Raw genomic sequence first — 17,644 nt, forward strand, 5'->3', positions numbered from 1 at the left:
CTCTCTCTCTCTCTCTCTCTCTCTCTCTCTCTCTCTCTCATCTTTATATTTTTTTTTTTTTTTTTTTTTTTTTTTTGAGCAGTAATCTTTGGTTTTACTTTAGTTCTCTGGGTTATCTAACCTCTAGTTCTTGCTTAGGCAAGCAGTGTCTGGAATGGGAGCTTTCTCTTAGAGTGGGCCATAGGTCAAATCAGACATTGGTTGCCTGCTCCCACAAGTTCTGAGCCACCATTGACCTGGCATAGTTTTTACTAGGATTCCACTGCACTGGGTTTGTACACATCCCCAAATGCCTCCCTCATTCTAGCCATCTTTCTATGAAATCTCTTTCTCCAACTCTCCCCCATCTAATTTCCTGCTTCTGTCTCCACCTGCCCCAAATCTGCTCATAAAATCTATATCCCCCCCCCCACACACATACACACAGGGAGAATCCTGTGACTCCTCTTGACTCCTCTACTTCATCTATCCTTTCTGGGTCCATGAATTATAGCTTAATTACCATCTACTTAACAGCTAGTGTTCCTTCATAAGTGAATACATATTCAACCTCTGTTTGGATCACCTCATGCAGGGTTATTTTTTCTATCTCCATCCATTCTCATTTGCCTGAAAATATCATGATGTGATGCCATTTTAAAAAACAAAACAAAACAAAACAAAACAAACAAACAAACAAACAAAAAAAACTGCTGCTGGGCAGTGGTGGCAAATGCCTTTAATACCAGCACTTGGAAGGCTGAGACAGGTAGATTTCTGAGTTTGAGGCCAGTTTGGTCTACAGAGTGAGTTCCAGTACAGCCAGGGCTATACAGAGAAACCCTGTCTTGAAAAATCAAAACAAAACAAAACAAAACACCCCCCCCAAATAAATCCAACAAGAACAACAAAAACTCTGCTAAATAATACTCTATTGCAAAAATGTACCACATTTTCTTTATTCATTCTTCAGTTGAGAGGAACCTAGGGGTTGTATTGAATCTGTAGATTGCTCTTGGTAGGATGGCTAATTTTACCGTGTTAATTCTTCTCATCCATGAGCATGGGAGATCCTCCCATCTTTTAATATGTTCTTTAATGTCTTTCTTCAAAAAATTGAAGTTCCTTTCATACTGGTCTTTCATTTGCTTAATTAGAGTTATCCCAAGATATTTTATATTGTTCATGGCTATTGTGAAAAATGCTGTTTCTATTATTTCTTTCTCAGTCCATTTGTCATTGGTGTATAGGAGAGCTCTGAATTTATTTTTTAGTTCATCTTGTATCTAGTCACATCTTTAAAGATGTTTATCAGCTGTAGGATTTCCTTGGCAGAAACTATGGGAGCACTTATATATACTATCATATTATCTGCCAATAATGTTTCCTTTCCATCTTGTATCTCCTCGATCTCCTTAAGTTGTCTTATTGCTCTATCTAGAACTTCAAGTTCTAGTTCAATAGTATGTTGAGTGGACAGACATATCTTATTTATGATTTTGGTGGAATATCTTTGAGTTTCTCTCCATTTAATTTGATGTTGCCTATAGGCTTGCTGTAAATTGACTTTACTATGTATAGTTATGCTCCTTGTATCACTAATGTCTAGAAGACTTTAATCATAAAGGGATGTTGAATTTTGTCCAAGTATTTTCTGCCATCTAATGAAATAAACTTGTGGCCTTTTTTTCTTTCTGTTTGTTTATATGGCACTACAATGATTTATTTTCTTACGTTGAACAAAGCCTACTTTATCATGGTATGGGAGTTTTATGATGTGTTCTTGGATTCAGTTTGTGAATTTTTACATTTATGTTCAGAAGGAAAATTGGTCTGTAATTATCTTGCATTGTTGAAACTTTGTCTGGTTTTTGTATTAGGGTTACTGTGGCCTCATAAAAAGAATTTGGTAGTCTTTCTTCTGTGTCGATGTTGGCAAATAATTTGAGGAGTATTGGTGTTAACTATTCATAGAAAATCTGGTAGAATTCAGTCCTGGTCTTTCATGGGTTGGGAGACTTTTAAATGTCTACTTATATTTCTTTCAGAGTTATAGGACTATTAGATTGTTGATCTGATCTTGATCCAACTTTGTAAGTTGTTTAAAAATCTATTGAGAAGATTATCCACTTCTAGATTTTCCAATTCTGTGGAATATAGATTTTTTGTTTTGTTTTGTTTTGTTTTTGTTTTTCAAGACAGGGTTTCTCTGTATAGCCCTTGCTGTCCTGGAACACACTTTGTATACCAGGTTGGCTTCGAACTCAGAAATCTGCCTGCCTCTGCCTCCTAAGTGCTGGGATTAAAGGTGTGTGCCGCCACACCTGGCTGGAATACAGATAATTAAAGTATGACCCAATGATTCTTAAACTATCATTGTGTGCTGCTTTGCTCTTCCTTTCATTTCTTATTTTGTTAATTTGGATATTCACTCTTCAGTTTTTAGTAATTTTATATAAGCATTTATCTATTTCATTGTTTTTTTAAAGAACTAACTCATTGTTTTATTGATTCTTTGTACTGTTCTTTTTGTTTCTATTTTACTGATGCTTGCTATAAGTTTGATTCCTTCCTGCAGTCAACTCCTCTTGGGTGTACCTGTTTCTTTTTTGTCTAGAGCTTTCATTTGTATGGTTAATTTGTTAGTATGAGATCTCTCCATTTTTTAAAATGTAAGCACTTAGTAATATAAAAGTTCCTCTTAGCACTGTTTTCATTGTGTTTCCTAAGTTTTGGTATTTCTTGCAATCATTTTCATTGAATTCTAGAAAGTCTTTAATAATTATTTCTGTCTTGTTTCATTTATCATTGAGTAGAGAGTTATTCTGTTTCCATGAGTTTATAGGCTTTCTGGAGCTTTTTTTCCCCTGATTTTGTAAAAGTCCAGGTTTAACCTGTGGCAGTCTGATAGGAAACAAGAGGTTATTTCAAATATGTTTTATTCTTTGAGACTTTCTTTGTGACCATGTTTGCAGTCAGTTTTGGAGACAGTTCCATGAGATGCATATTCTTTTGTGTTTGGATGAAATATTTTGTTAGGCCCATTTTGGTGATAATGTCTGTTAGCTCCAGTGTTTCACTGTTTAGTTTCTGTTCAGATGATGTGTCTCTTTGCTGAGAGTTGGGAACTGATGTGACCCACTATCAGTGTGTCAGGTACATTATCTGATTTAAGCTTTGTTAATGTTTCACACATTTCTAACATTGGGCAATGTTACAAACAGGAGTATCTAAATGTTTAAGGCATAGATATTAACAATAGATTCATGCCTGGTGGTGGAGCATATTTTAATCCCAGCACTTAGGAAACCGAAGCAAGAGGATCTCTGTTAGTTCAAGGCCAGCCTGACCTAAAGAAAAAACTCCAAGACATTTACACAGAAAAATCCTGCCTCAAAAGGAAAAAAAAAAAAAAAGAATCAACAGAAGAAACAAACAAAGAAAGAGTATCCTTCCCAGACTCTTTTTATTACTTTTGGTTTGAAGTCTATTTTGTAGATATTGCAATGGCTACACCAACTTGCTTCATAGCTCCATTTGATTGGAAAATATTTTTCTATTTATTTACTCTGAGGTAATGTCTATCTTTGATGTCAAGGTGTGCTTCTTGTGTTCAGCAGAAAGATGGATACTGTTTTCGCATCCTTTCAGTTAATATATGTCTTTTTATTGGAGAGTTGAGTCTATTGAAATTGAGAGATACCAATGGCTTAAAGTTATTAATTCCTGTTATTTTGTTGTTGTTGTTGGTGGTGGTAATGGTGGTGGTGGTGGTGGTGGTGTGGTGATGGTTGTGGTAGTGGTGGTGATGGTGGTGGTGGTGGTATGTGTGTATCCTTAAATGTACATAATGCTTCACTAAATTTTGTATCATCCTTGCACAGCAGCCATATTAATCTTCTCTGCATTGTTCCAATTTTAGTATATAGACTGCTAAAATGAGCACCATGTTATTGTTTTTAAAAAAACTAAAAAAACAATGTCCAAATAATAAATATTAAGGAAATAAATCTGTCAATTATAAGATAAAATGATGAACTGACAGTTTTCTGAACTATAAACACAAATGGCTTTAAAATAACTGTTTAAAGAAGGGATCAACATCCCTAGCCACCAACTTAATACAAATTTAAGTTACTTTGGGATATGCCCTCACTTCAGTTATAATGATTATCCTCAAAATATATCACAACACATGTTGGCGATTCATTGTTGGTGGCAGTCTAAATGAATACAGCCATTGTGGAAATCATATGGAAGGTTGTTTAAAAATGAAAAATAAAACACCATATATCTTTTGCTTCACTCTTGAGCATGTATACCAAGAGAATTCCTTACTTTGCTACAGAATTTCTTTCACCCCCATGTTTATTGCTGGAATTGAGCCAACAATGTTGTACACCGAATGAACATTAATTTCTTTTTTTTTAATTTTTAAAAAATTTATTAGATATTTCTTTCTTTACATTTCAAATGGTATACCCTTTCCTAATTTCCTCTCTGAAAATCCCTTATCCCCTGCCTCCCTGCTCCCCAACCCACCCACTCCCACTTCCTGGCCCTGGCATTCCCCTGCATAGAATCTTCCCTAGACCAAGCGCCTCCCCTCCCATTGATGGCTGACTAGACCATCCTCTGCTACATATGTGTTTTCTTTGATTAATGGTTTAGTCCCAAGGCTCTCTGGGGGTACTGGTTAGTTCATGTTGTTATTCATCCTATAGGACTGCAGCTCCTTGGGTACTTTCTCTAGCTCCTTCATTAGGGACCTTGTGCTCTGTCAAATGGATGACTGTGTTTGCCAGGCACTGGCAGAGTCTCACAGGAGACAGTATCAGGCTCTTGTCAGTAAAACCTTGTTGGCATCTGCAATAGTGTCTGGGTTTGGTGGTTGTTTATGGGATGAATCCACAGGTGCGGCAGTCTCTAGATGGCCCTTCTTTCTGTCTCTGCTATGAAATCATATTTAAAGTGGAATATATACAGCACTAAACAAATGAAATCACAAAATTTGTGTGAAAGTAAATGCACTTAAAATACATAGTATAAGAAAGTTCATACAATCTCAGAAAGAAACCAAAACCCTATGTTTTCTGTTATATGTCTATTCTAGCCTGTAATGTAAACACGTGTATATGTAAACAAATTTGCTTGTGGGTATAGGGCAGCATATAAATCATTGAACACAGAAGGGTACTAAAAATTTGCATACAAATTAGGAGAGAAAAGAGGTACATCCTACTTTATGCTTCATGAAAATTATTTTTATCTTTCCAGTGTCAAAGCAAAACACGTCCAGAAAGGAGCAGTATCCACAAGTAATTTCATGTTCTTTGGGAATTATGGGAATTACCTTATGGGAAGATCTGAATTTTAAGTTATGTCTTTCATGGCTTATCTATTCCTGTAGTCTTTAGTGCTTTGGAAGTACCAGTAAACTTAAGTATTTTGTTATTGAAACAGTAATTTTAGCTATACAAATAACAGAATGTAACAATTGCTAGGATTATGCTATAATAGTCATAATTTAAGTTTTTATAAAGTCCTAGGAACACTATTTCTTAAAGCATAATACATAAGAATTTTGAAAACACAAAGAAGCAAAATTTATTAAATATAGAATGGCCATGTTCATTGAAGAACATTTTGGTTATTGATGAAATGCTCTTGAATGTCAATTAATGCGTCTTGGCTTTGTTTGTAACATCTCTAAAATGAAAAAGAATCCATATAATGTAGTTAAAAATCTTCCCTCTCTAATATTCAGTTTTAGCAAGAATATATGCATGCCTACTACACACATGTACATATGTGCATAGGACTACATTGTGGATAATGTAATGATGGGTAGAAATATCCCTTTTCTAAATACTACATATGTCTTTCAAGATAAAAATCAATAAGAAAATTACCTAGAGTGCATTACTAGATAATATCATCTATGGAAGGAGAGAAATAAGGAGATACATCCTGTAGTAGCTAAGGCAAAGTTCTTTAACTATAGTTCTCCCATACCCCTGACTGTTTTACAGATCTGTTGATGGGTTTGTGATGGTCACTGCTACAGAGTACTGCCAATAAACGAAATTATTTTCCCTTTACTGACCATCTTTTTCTTCTATTTATTCAAAAATTTGGAGACATCCTTCTATGGAAAATATGTTACTCCTGCTCATCTTTCTTGTCTGTTTAACCGTTCAATAAAAGTAATAATGGCTCTTAATGTATGTCTGTAGTTGCAATTAAAAGGTTTGCCAAAGGACATTTTTTTTTCTTTCTGAGTTTCTATAATATACCCTGTCTTTTAATCAAATGTTTGACAAATATTTGCTCTAAATTACTTCTGCTGATGAATTTTGTAAATATAGTCATTTCAGGGAATTAATTTTAGCCCAGTACCTGAATACCTGGACAAGGAGATGAACTGCAAAGTTGCTTCATATTAAGAAGTGATGAGCTTTTAGGTTGTGAGTTGAAGGAAACCCCCTCTATTTGTATCGACACAAATCAGCAACATTTTTAAAAGTCAAACTTGCTTCAGGCAGAATCTCAATTTTACTATGTATTGACTGCATTTGTTTGAATAAATATCCAGCTGTTGTAAGAGTTTATCTCCAAAAATGTAGAAAATTATGTGAAATGCTTTGAAGGATATGATATGTATTATCTCAGTTATTATATTTCATTGTCCAGTCTAAAATAGCAACAATAGTGAAAGAAATGAAAGAAAAATCTAAGCATTTATTTACAAAAGAGTTGTTAGACTCCCACTTGCTTTATTTTTTGAGTTGTCATTCAGAATGCCTCAGTGAAAAGGAATTTTGAAGGCATAGACTTTGTTCTTAAGAAGTTTCAAGTAATGAGGGTAATTAATGAGTGTGCAGTTATTATGACTACTGGAATAGATTGTCATGTGAGGTAAATAATATGCTAATGCCACCAAAGTAGAGGAGAATTATATAGCCATGAATTAAGGAAAAATCTTCTCAAACAAGATCTAGCCAAAGACTTAAAAACTAGCAGAATCAGACAGGAACATATTTTAAATGGACAAAAGATTTTAGGTGAACCATATGGGTTTACTGATCAGTCAGAGGTAGGCGATAAAGGAGGAGAGAGTTTTATTTGATATTTTAATTTTCTGGACTTTTCAGTTCAAAATCTATCTCATATCCTTGAAGACAAATGTCCTGAGTTAATTGACTGGCATTTATGTTTTGATGAATCGTGATATGTTTAAATCATATTACAGGTATATAGATCTGGAAGATAAATAAACCTAGAGGTGTTAGGCTTCTATCCTGCTTATACATTTGAATATAGCCATGGACATCGTATAAAAACTTTCATTGGGGGAAATGGTATTTTTTCACTTTGATACAATTGTGATTGGCAATTATATTATCTTTTCCTCTATAGGTGTCATTTTAAAAGCCTAGTATACTTTAACGATTTATGTTAGAGTGTCTGTATTAGCTTTAAAACAGCCAACTAAATTCATACTATTTTAGATTTTTAGATTGACCTGTCCAGTTAAATAAAATCATTCTTTATTCACCGTTATCGCCACCGACACTTTTAAATTGAGCACTTTGAATCATACTTTGAAATGAAGGTGTAGGTCTGTTTTAACTTTTTACCATGTAATAAAATTTGTGATTCAAAGTTTCTTTCAAATAAATGGGCTTGGCTTGAAGACAAGTCATGTCAAACAAGAATTTCCACATTTTAAGGCCCCACAGGAATCTGTCTTAATGGAATATAAATTATGACTTTATTTTTCAGATGACTACTAAGAGCCAGGTGACTAGACTACGCAACAGTATAATATGAAATATATATCTCCTCATCAGTGGTATATATGTCTCATTAACAACAGGAGGAATTCATAATTACAAATTTTAAAAACATATATTTTCCTTTAGAATCAATTCTTATTATTCTTTTATTTGGAGCAAATTTCAGCATATACAAGTTTTACTCTTAAAACTTACCATATTTGGTGTTTTTAATCCTTATACTTTTCATGAGTTTGGCTATGGAATTTAAAATGGTCAACTATTCTGTAGGAAGAGTTCATAACTTCTTTAATAACATTTCATATACCTGATATAGAAATTAATTTTTTCTATAGACTTTTCTAATGTGGGTTACTTAACATAGTAAAGTACAAATTTTAGTTTAGGGACATGCTGGCTTTTAAGAATTAGTACAACTTAAAATAATAGGTGAAAACTTAAAATTGCACATATAATCTTATCATTAAAATTGAGCCATCATCTTCAAAATATATGAATTTAAATAGTATCATAAATAATATTACCTTTTAAGCTAGATAGCAAAATGCCTGTATTTTGGAGTTTAAAAAACATACTCATATTCTAAGATAATTTGGGCTCTAAGCCAAAGCGACCTTAGGAACATTTTTAAGTTTGAGTGACTTTCTCCCAGTTGGAAAGAGCCCAAGTAAACTGAACACAGAACGTACTTTCTGTTATACAGATCTCTACCAAAATATTTCTTGTAGCTTGAAAATAATAAAGATTTTGCAAGCCCCAGGAGGTCTTTTTTGTTGTTGTTGTTTGATCCAGGAATGAAGTTACTCTGGATTCATATAACTGAAGTCTGACTTCCTCTTCGCCATTGAAATTAAAAACCCTTCCATTTATTGGTATAGAATCAGGAAAGTCTCCTAAAATTGTCAATACTTTATATTTAATGAATTCAGTACATGTCAGAAGTTTTGTTTCCATCTCACTACAACATGATGTAAAAAAGCAAAAGCAATACAGCAAGGAACAGAAGTTATTAATTAAAATCCATTATCAGAAGGTTCTTTTAGTTACTTCTTAAATCACCCTTTAAAAGTTTCTCTGAAGAAAAAAATATAGGTTTTTGCTTATATTATAGTTTATTATATTCATATTTAAATATTTAGAATGTATGAATGTCTGAAAATGACATACTTAATATTTTATCCTTTATTATTATGAAGTATTATAAAAATAAAAACAATCTTTCAAATCTGTCTTCACTTTGTAGTCCATGAATTTACCTCATAATGTTCTATAACCATGATACCTACAACATTGTCACTACCGAAAGGTATTAAAAATCAAGAATAATTTATAGAACCTTCTGTGTGAATTCATTTGTACTTAAACTGTAGACAACTTAATTGTTGATGCACCTTCATGCTACAGTAAATTTATAGCATGCCTTAAAGCAAAATATACATTTTTATTCATAAATTCAGGTCATATGTGCCAGATTAAATATGTGTGCTGGGTAGAGAGCAAGGTGCCTGTGAGTAATTTTCAAATGATTTCCTTAGTGTAAAATTGAAAATATAATTTAATTTTATTCTATTGAACCATCTGAGTCAAAGGAAGTAACTAAAAAAATCATAAGGTATGCAAAGTGGTCATCACTCATTTGTCAGGGGAAAAGGAATTGAAGGGGAAAAAAAGGAATGTTTTTGCCATGTGTACTTCCCAGTGTGCACACACAGAGAAGGTTATAGTCTAATGTTCACAGTGCCAGTTCTATTTTTACACATCAGGGAAAGATAAGATATTGAGGAATGTGCACTTTCTGTGTTAGCATAATTTTAAACCAGAGGTTTTAAAAAATTTTTTATATGATACATCACGAATAATTTTTATACTTTTATATTTTACACTTTGTGATGACGATCAAATAGCTTACTATATCACATTTCAGAGCACATTGAACTGGGTAGCACTGCTGAGAAGGCCACATCACAGTCTGAGCTTTTAGGGTTGATCCACATACCTGATACTCTGACTGACATTTGGTGAAATGATTTCTTGGTTGGGCCAAGGATTCCTTATGCCAGAAAGTAAACCTTATGTTTACTTTCTCTTTCCCTTTGTCTGCCCTCTTGCAAGGAAGAGCACCTTTTTCTGCCCTCTGCCAGGGAGGTACTGGATGGATAAAAAGAAAGTTGAAGGGGTAGACATGGGAGACAAAGCATACAGAGATGACGGATGGGCTCTGATATGGTGTACCCACAAGTCAGTGAGGCATAAGTAAGACTTCTAAAATTATATTTCAAAAGCATGCCATATTCTAAGTATTAAATTGCAATTTATTTGTTGAATGTCAGCTGCTTCACTCAGCTTTAAGACTGCTTTAAGGTTGGCAATCATGCTGTGTAACTTTAATCCCAGCGCCTAGGTGGCAGAAGGTGAACCTCTGAGAGTCTGAGGCAACCCAGGTTTGCAAAGCCATCCCCATGCTGGTGGAGGCAGCATAGGGAGATCTTGTCTCTAGAACAACAAACCAGCCAGCCAGCCAAACAAATGAGCAAGCAGACAACTAAAAAACTAGCAAAACTTGCAATGGGGAACCTCAGAGAAAGGGGAAAACAAGGAGAAATTGAGATCTGCAGGGCTTTCCAGGGCTAGCTTAAGTAAGGCAACACCTAGCCTTAACTTTCATATTGCATGCTTTGTGCAATGAAAAATCAACAGGGTTTCATGTTTTTATGAGAATATTTGGTCAGTAAGGTAGGAAAAGCCCTACTAATTTCTAGTTCTATTGAAACAACTTCATTAACTGTCTATCTCCACCCATGAAGGCAGTTTAAAAAACAATTTCAAATTCATGGTACTATTAAAAAGTGATGGTCCTCTGAAAGCTCAATCATACACACCTGAAATACATCTTCAGAACATTTTGACGCATAACCATGAAATGAAAAAAAAAATGAGACTTTTAATATGCAATAACCTGGAAAACTCAAATGCCTGAAAAACCTTCAGCTGTAAATCTCCCCTATGTTTGCAGAAGAAAATAGATGTTCCAACCCTTTGACGTCAGCACCGTTCCCCAATAACCAAATCAAATGATTTTAGTTTTTCCTTAGTCAGTAGATTTGTTGTGTGTGTGGCTATGAAGTGTATGTAGTCCTGTCTCTTCTCTTCCAAGGCTGCTCTCTAAGTATGTAATCTTATTCAAATAATGGTCTCTGTCATGAGCCCAAGGCAGCTGAGAGGGGACAGAGAGCTAAGAAAGAAACAAAGATGACAGAGACTTTAAAAGATGAAACAAATGCTAAGAGTTTCTGCAGGTCACCGCGTGCACAGTTTGCTCCCATTTATTTTGTAATATAGGCATTTTTCAGTTAGTTGGAGCAAGGAGCCCATTTATTTCATAGAATAAAGTGTTCAAGAAGCCTGTCAAACTTTAAGCGAGGGCATTCACTTGATATTGTCATCTATTTATAAAAAAAAAAATCAAAACAGTGAAAGTCAAACTAGTATAATTTATAATGCATAGTGTGAAGTCTAATACTTTTGAGTTGTTAGAAATATACCACAGTGTCCTGTTCTCAGGCAGATGAGTGTTATTTAGGTATAAATGGATTGGCAGAATAATAATGACCCTTACAGACTACACAAATCTCTGAGCATGCATGTCCATGGAAATCTGTGCTCACTCACCTCTTGTATTCCTTTTCTACCTAATATTTTCAGAGCATAGCCAACGCAGTATTCTGTTTTGCCCGGCTTCCCTCCACTGTCTACTGCTCTACACTCCTGTCCTTTTCAGCACCTTCCTGTCCTCCACATTCTTTTATGGCAGAGAACATCTCTCTCACTTTTTCTAACAAGAAACACACACTGCAGGTCAGCAGCAAAGGTCACCTTCATGCTCGTGTCACAGGTCAAGCAAGATCACTTACATTTTTTCAGTAGGTCGCTTCTTCTCACTGGGTGGGATGTGACCTTTTTCCTGTTCATAGAAAAGAAACCATCCCAGATGTTCACCACCCTTTCTCCTGCTCTCTGTTTTCTTCTATTCTTTCCTTGGTTGATGCCAAGCATGCAAACTGAGACATTAATCATTCTAGCTACCTTGTTAAGATTTTAGAAGGTGGTGTTTAGTTCTATATAATGGTTTTACAACATAAGACACAAACACACAATACTGAAAGAGCATAAAGTTTAGGGCATGGGTCCTCATTTTTATCTTAAACGTATAATTCTGTAATTTCTTTCGTGTGTTTTGTTACTTTGTAAAAACATATTTTGAAATGTTATTTATGTGCATTTAGCTCTACATTCATGTGGACAGCATTAGCAACATTTATAGGATGCAGTTGTTTTGTTAACTCTATTTCCTGAGTTGCTAGTGTCAGCTGCTTCTTGACTAACCATCACTGATGGCTTTCATCTTTTGAGATCTTTCAGATTTTCTCACTGATTCCAATACAACCAACTTTACAGGGAAAGAGGTATGGCACTAGTTAAAGACATCAGAAAATTTTTATATTTGAATGTGGTCGTGACTAATACAGGAGTTATCTAACTAATCTTTTTTCTGAAGATCAGCCCATGCTGAGAGGTTACATGTCTCATAGTCCGAGAGCATGACCTTAAACACCAGACACTATTTATGACCTGGTGGGAGATGAGTAGAGAAAACAGTATAAGAATGGCTTCTCTCTGTGGTACTTACACTGTAGTGGGAAAGTCGGGATGGGCTTCCTCTTGGGAGCAGGTATTGGAAAGGGGACAAGTGCTTGTTCTGCATCACAGGCTACTGTGAACACCGCACTGCTCACTTACAGTTGTATGTTTTAGTGACATTTCCAAAGATTTTAATTTTTAAATAACTCTTACATTTCCCATCTTTTTTATATTCCAAGTTATTTTTTTTTATTGAGTCCTGGAGTTGGAACAAAATAATACATCACGAATCAAGGAAACCTGGCAAAACTATGCTCCACCCTTTCTTTCCACACCTACTTTATTACTGAACATTCATATCCTATAAAATTCCATAACTAGCATGACTTTCAAAAAGGGTTACTGTCTAGCATTTTCTTATTTTAGATGAATAAGCTAGTAAATTAAAATCACATTTCTCTTGAAACGAACTACTTCTTTACAAAGAAGTTTTGTTTATTACACAGACAATGTTATTTAAAATATCAACGATTCATAAGTAAAATAGCTCTACTTAACTTTATAAATTAATTTAGGTTAGTATTTTAATAATTATTACAAAATGAGGTAATAGATAAATCAGGAAACTAATAGCTATAATGAGTTTTACCAAAGCTCATGCAGTGTTTACTTAAGCTATCCTTAAGTGAACATGCTACTACAGAAACAAGTAAGGAATTCTGTGTTTGTTTGTTCTCCAATACCTATTACTATCTTTGACACCATAAGTAACTAGATAGGAACACGTTCTGAGCTTTGTAGCCCTGTAAAATTTTGTGTCCCTGAAATTATTTCTCTATCAAAACATTAAATTTATTGTGTTACTCTATTGCTAAAAATCTTTTGTGCAATCAAGGCTTTATATGTTGAATATTACAGTATTTTTTTTTTACAAGGTGTTGAGTTACAATACTTCTTGGAGCCCCTAAAGTTTTCATGAGCTCTAACTCTTGTGGCTAACTAGTTCTGATTTCAAGTCTTTGCATTTATATATTTGCTTATGTAGCCCTCTCTACAGAGTAATTCATAAATATTAATTTGTACTGTTAACACTAAAGAACATTTCGAGAACTACTTACCTGGTATTTTTCATGATGCTAAGGTATAGAAATTTATTTGACTTTATTTCACAGTCAACATATGCTTTTAGATTACTACCAATGACAGTTCCAGCCAAACACATGGAATTACAGAAGCAATATAAATATGGGAAAGATTTTAAGCATAAAGTTGTTTCTAGGAACATAAGAAATCATTATTCTGTGTTTTCCAGTGGGAAATCCTGTGTGTATGGGGGTGGGGGGTGGCAATGAATTTAAATGACTTCTAAGTAACTGGAAATAATGCAAGAATATTACCTAGAGTGGTGTCATGTCTAGAGATAGATGCCTGGTTATTTTACTGAGGAAGAGTGTGAGCTGCTGTTTGGCTCAGACTTCTCCATAACTTTCCCCTCCATTTTTTTCTTGGCCAAGCCATGCTACCAAATGTCATCCACACTTCTATGATTTTCTAATTTCCTGCAGGAGTTTTGCTATTTCTCGTGCCATTTCATGATAGGAAAATAGATTCTTCCATTCATCAGATGAGGTAATTCTCTCTACTATTCATATTTAAATATGAGTTTTGCACAGCAATGATATTAAACAGGAAAAATCATCTTCTTTTGAAAACTATTTTTTAAATTTCACTTGAAACACTTGGCTACAACTATTTTTTTCAACATAATACTTTTTATTGATTTTTTTGTGAATTTCACATCACACATCCATATCATAATCACTTCCCAGTCTTTCTATGTCACACTTGGGACCCCTTACCCGCAACAGAACCACAACAGTCCAAAGAATAAACAAAACAAAACAAGTCCAATACGAGTTATCAGTATATTCATTGGAATGTGGTGAAACTCTGAGTGGCTGCTCTTTAAATACAATGTGGTCTTTCCCTTCCTATATCCCCACTGGAAGTTCATGCAGTGTTTACTTAAGCTAACCTTAAGTATACATACTACTGCAGAAACAATCAATTGTGGACTCATCCTGATCATACTTTTTAAACATTCTACTCAAAGACTTCCTACTCATGCTCTTGCTTTTAGAAAGGGAAGTTTGGGGTATGAATAGGGGGTTGTTAAGGGAGCTTTCATGTCCATTATTCTCAACTGTGCATGTGCAGTCATTGATATCACTGCCAAATTCTTCCTTGCTTTTTACATTCAGTGAGGCCACAGATCCTGGACCTCTCCACCGTTTCTAGTGACATCACACACCAAGAACACAACCTCTGGCTACCATAGGACCATGGATACATACAAGACCCTTGCAGGAACTACAGACCACAGATATGAACATGGGCTCAGGTGGCCATGCTGGCTACTCATATCAACATGACCCTTGGCAGCAACACTGCCCACTGAATATCATTATGAGCTCATCTTGCAACACAGAGCACAGACATCAGCATGGCATTCCGTGACAACACTGGTCATAGACATCAACAGAGACCTCAGCTCCAGTAGTACCCACCCAGTCATGACACTCAGAGGCAGCCCAAGCCTGGATATCACCATAGCCCCAGGTGATGGAGCAGGCCATTCACATCAATATAATCCCCAGTGGCAGCAAGCCTTCAGACATTGACCAGAATTCAAGCCACATCATGTACTTCCTCTTGGTGTTCGGTGGTAACACAGGCTACAGACATCAACCAAGTTCCCAGCTGTAACATGAATGGCCTTCTGTGGCATCACTGACCATGACAGTGTTTTCAGAAGATCTAGTCCAGAAAGGGAACCGTTCCTCATCTCAGGCCTGGTCATTGCCCAGAGTCATGTATACACTCATGCCTTTGGGCAGGCTGGGATTGGGGAGGAGGTTCAATTTTCATCAATGCAAGCTTGAGGCTGTTGCCCACCACCCTGCTAGCCCCAAAGTGCAAAGATATGTTCTATGGTCCACCTCAGTCCTCTCTTACAACTGTCACTGCCCTCACAAGTCTGCTCCAGTTCTACCTTTCCCCACAGCATATGCACCACTCTTCTTGTCCACTCTTCCCACCTCTTTATTATATATTTGTTTTATGTAGTGGTACTGGGTCAGGCTGTGCAGCTTCCGTATCTCCCATAACAGGAAGAGCACAGAGCAGTTGGCCTAGGTCCTGTGGTAGCACAAATAAGATCCTGAACAGTTCCGCTGCATATAAATACAGTAAATATATATATTGGAAAATTTCAAGCTTTCCTTGCAGTTAACGATTAATAATATTCATGACAGCCATTGATGTAAAGGATTGGGGAAGGTGAAAGTAATATGATGAATTAAAGTTATTATGTTACTAGGCTGGGGATATGATTGAGTAAGTAAAATTCTGCTACAAGGGCATCAAAGTGACTCTGATTTTGATGGTGAAGACCCCTAGCCATGTCGGTTCCCATTAACTTAGGCTACAACACTCATACTAGTTAGGATCAGCATGCTCAGGCTTTCCTTCATTGTCCTAATGTGTGATTGTGTTTACTGACATTTCTGGATTTACCTATTGGATTTCTCTGTGTTATAATGCATATAACTTCCCATGGCTCTACCCAAAACTACACACTGTAACCACAGGCTTTTCCACCCATGGGCTAGTTCCAGAATAATTACTCATAGGCTTATAATTTATTAATTAAGTGCCTAGGCCATAAACTTGTAACTTATATTAGCCTATTTATTCAATTCTATGTCTGCAACATGATTAATTACTTCTGCTCAGTTTCATATGCCTGCTTTCCTCCAAGTCAAGGTGAGAAATCCTCCCACAGCTGTGAACCTGTCTGCCAAGTTCCTCTTTCTGCAGGATGTCCCACCTTCTAATCCTGCCTCTGTTTATTGGCCATCAGATTTTTATTGATAGATGATTGTGATGCTTCCACATAATACACAAAAGATTATCTCTACATCTCTAACTTTCAGTCCAATAAAAATCTCTTTATAATATATCAATATCCTAGATACAATAAGAATACCAAGTAAGAATTACATCTACAAGGTCCAATCCTTATGTATTTGGGAACCTTTGAGAAAGTACTCCATTATTGTTCCTGGCTTGGTGAGTCCAAAGATATGTATCTAAATCACTTTTTATCATAACTTGTATTACCAACTAAAATATGATTTTAGACATTATATCATTTCCTTAAATTATACGCAGTTTAATTGTGAGACTGTAAATATCTAATCTTCAGCCCCATCAGAGACCTGAGGATACATGTTACCTGAGTAAATAGGAAGCAGGTTCCAAAACTATAGAAATGACAGAGGTTACTGACTACCTTGACAGTTAGCCAAGGTTTCTCTGTGACTTTATAGCATCATCTTCAGCGTTTTGACCCACATTGTCTGTCTGACTTTCCTATAAAGCAGGAATGACGAAGGACTGCTTACCTTGTCTTGTCAAAACTATGCAGTGGACTTTCCTGCAATCTTTTTGTCCAGTTTGTATAGTATGCTGTCTGCAATTGAGGCAAGGGCAGTTTCCTGCCCACTGGTTAGCATGCCACATATTAAGCAAACTCTAAATGGAGGTTCTGCAATGCTCATCATCTTCTTTGAAGTAGAATTGAGATACTGCCAGGAGCAGAGGTCTCATTGTCATGAAAAGCCTATTGTTAGTATGGCATGTCTAAATGTCATATTCTTTAGATCTCTGAGGATTTGAAGACCATTTTTCTATATGTAGTATATCTGAATAGGCAAACATTTATTTCTAGCTATGTACTGTCTGTCCAACCTAGCAAACACATTTTTGTAATTAACTAAAGTAGTGTCTAACAAAAACATAACTGCGTTTGCTAATCACTAACTCGAACTTCTTAATTATCTCAAAGAGTTAGTAAGAGCAGATTTCAAAAGGACTAGAAGTTCACATTGCATTTGTAAGAGACTTGTTTAGGTACAAAAACTTAAATAAGAGTTGAAACATATATACATAGTGTATTGTAGCAAAATATAATCCTGAATCCATATCAATATATAAGGTCCATACCAAATGCGGTATATTTGGCTTGTTAGTGCTCTTTAGTCTAGAAGTGGATTTAATCAGTGACCTTTTATCTTATCATTACGATATCCCTCTGGTTTTGCTTCTCATCCCTTCTCCCAGTCCCTTCCCTCGAAACTAGAAGGAGAGAGAGAGAGAGAGAGAGA

At 35.5% G+C, this 17,644-nt stretch overlaps 1 protein-coding gene and 1 non-coding gene across 2 annotated transcripts in view; one reads left to right on the forward strand and one right to left on the reverse strand.

Moving 5' to 3' along the window:
* The window catches only part of Agmo (alkylglycerol monooxygenase), a 304,766-nt gene that overhangs the window by 200,353 nt on the left and 86,769 nt on the right, over positions 1-17,644 (forward strand). The window lies entirely within an intron of this gene.
* Positions 3,819-3,925, reverse strand: LOC115064524. The gene has a single exon (XR_003844355.1). It is a non-coding gene; the product is annotated as a U6 spliceosomal RNA (small nuclear RNA).

The sequence above is a fragment of the Mus pahari genome, chromosome 7, assembly GCF_900095145.1.
Source record: "Mus pahari chromosome 7, PAHARI_EIJ_v1.1, whole genome shotgun sequence".
In the NCBI taxonomy this organism is placed as follows: domain Eukaryota; kingdom Metazoa; phylum Chordata; class Mammalia; order Rodentia; family Muridae; genus Mus; species Mus pahari.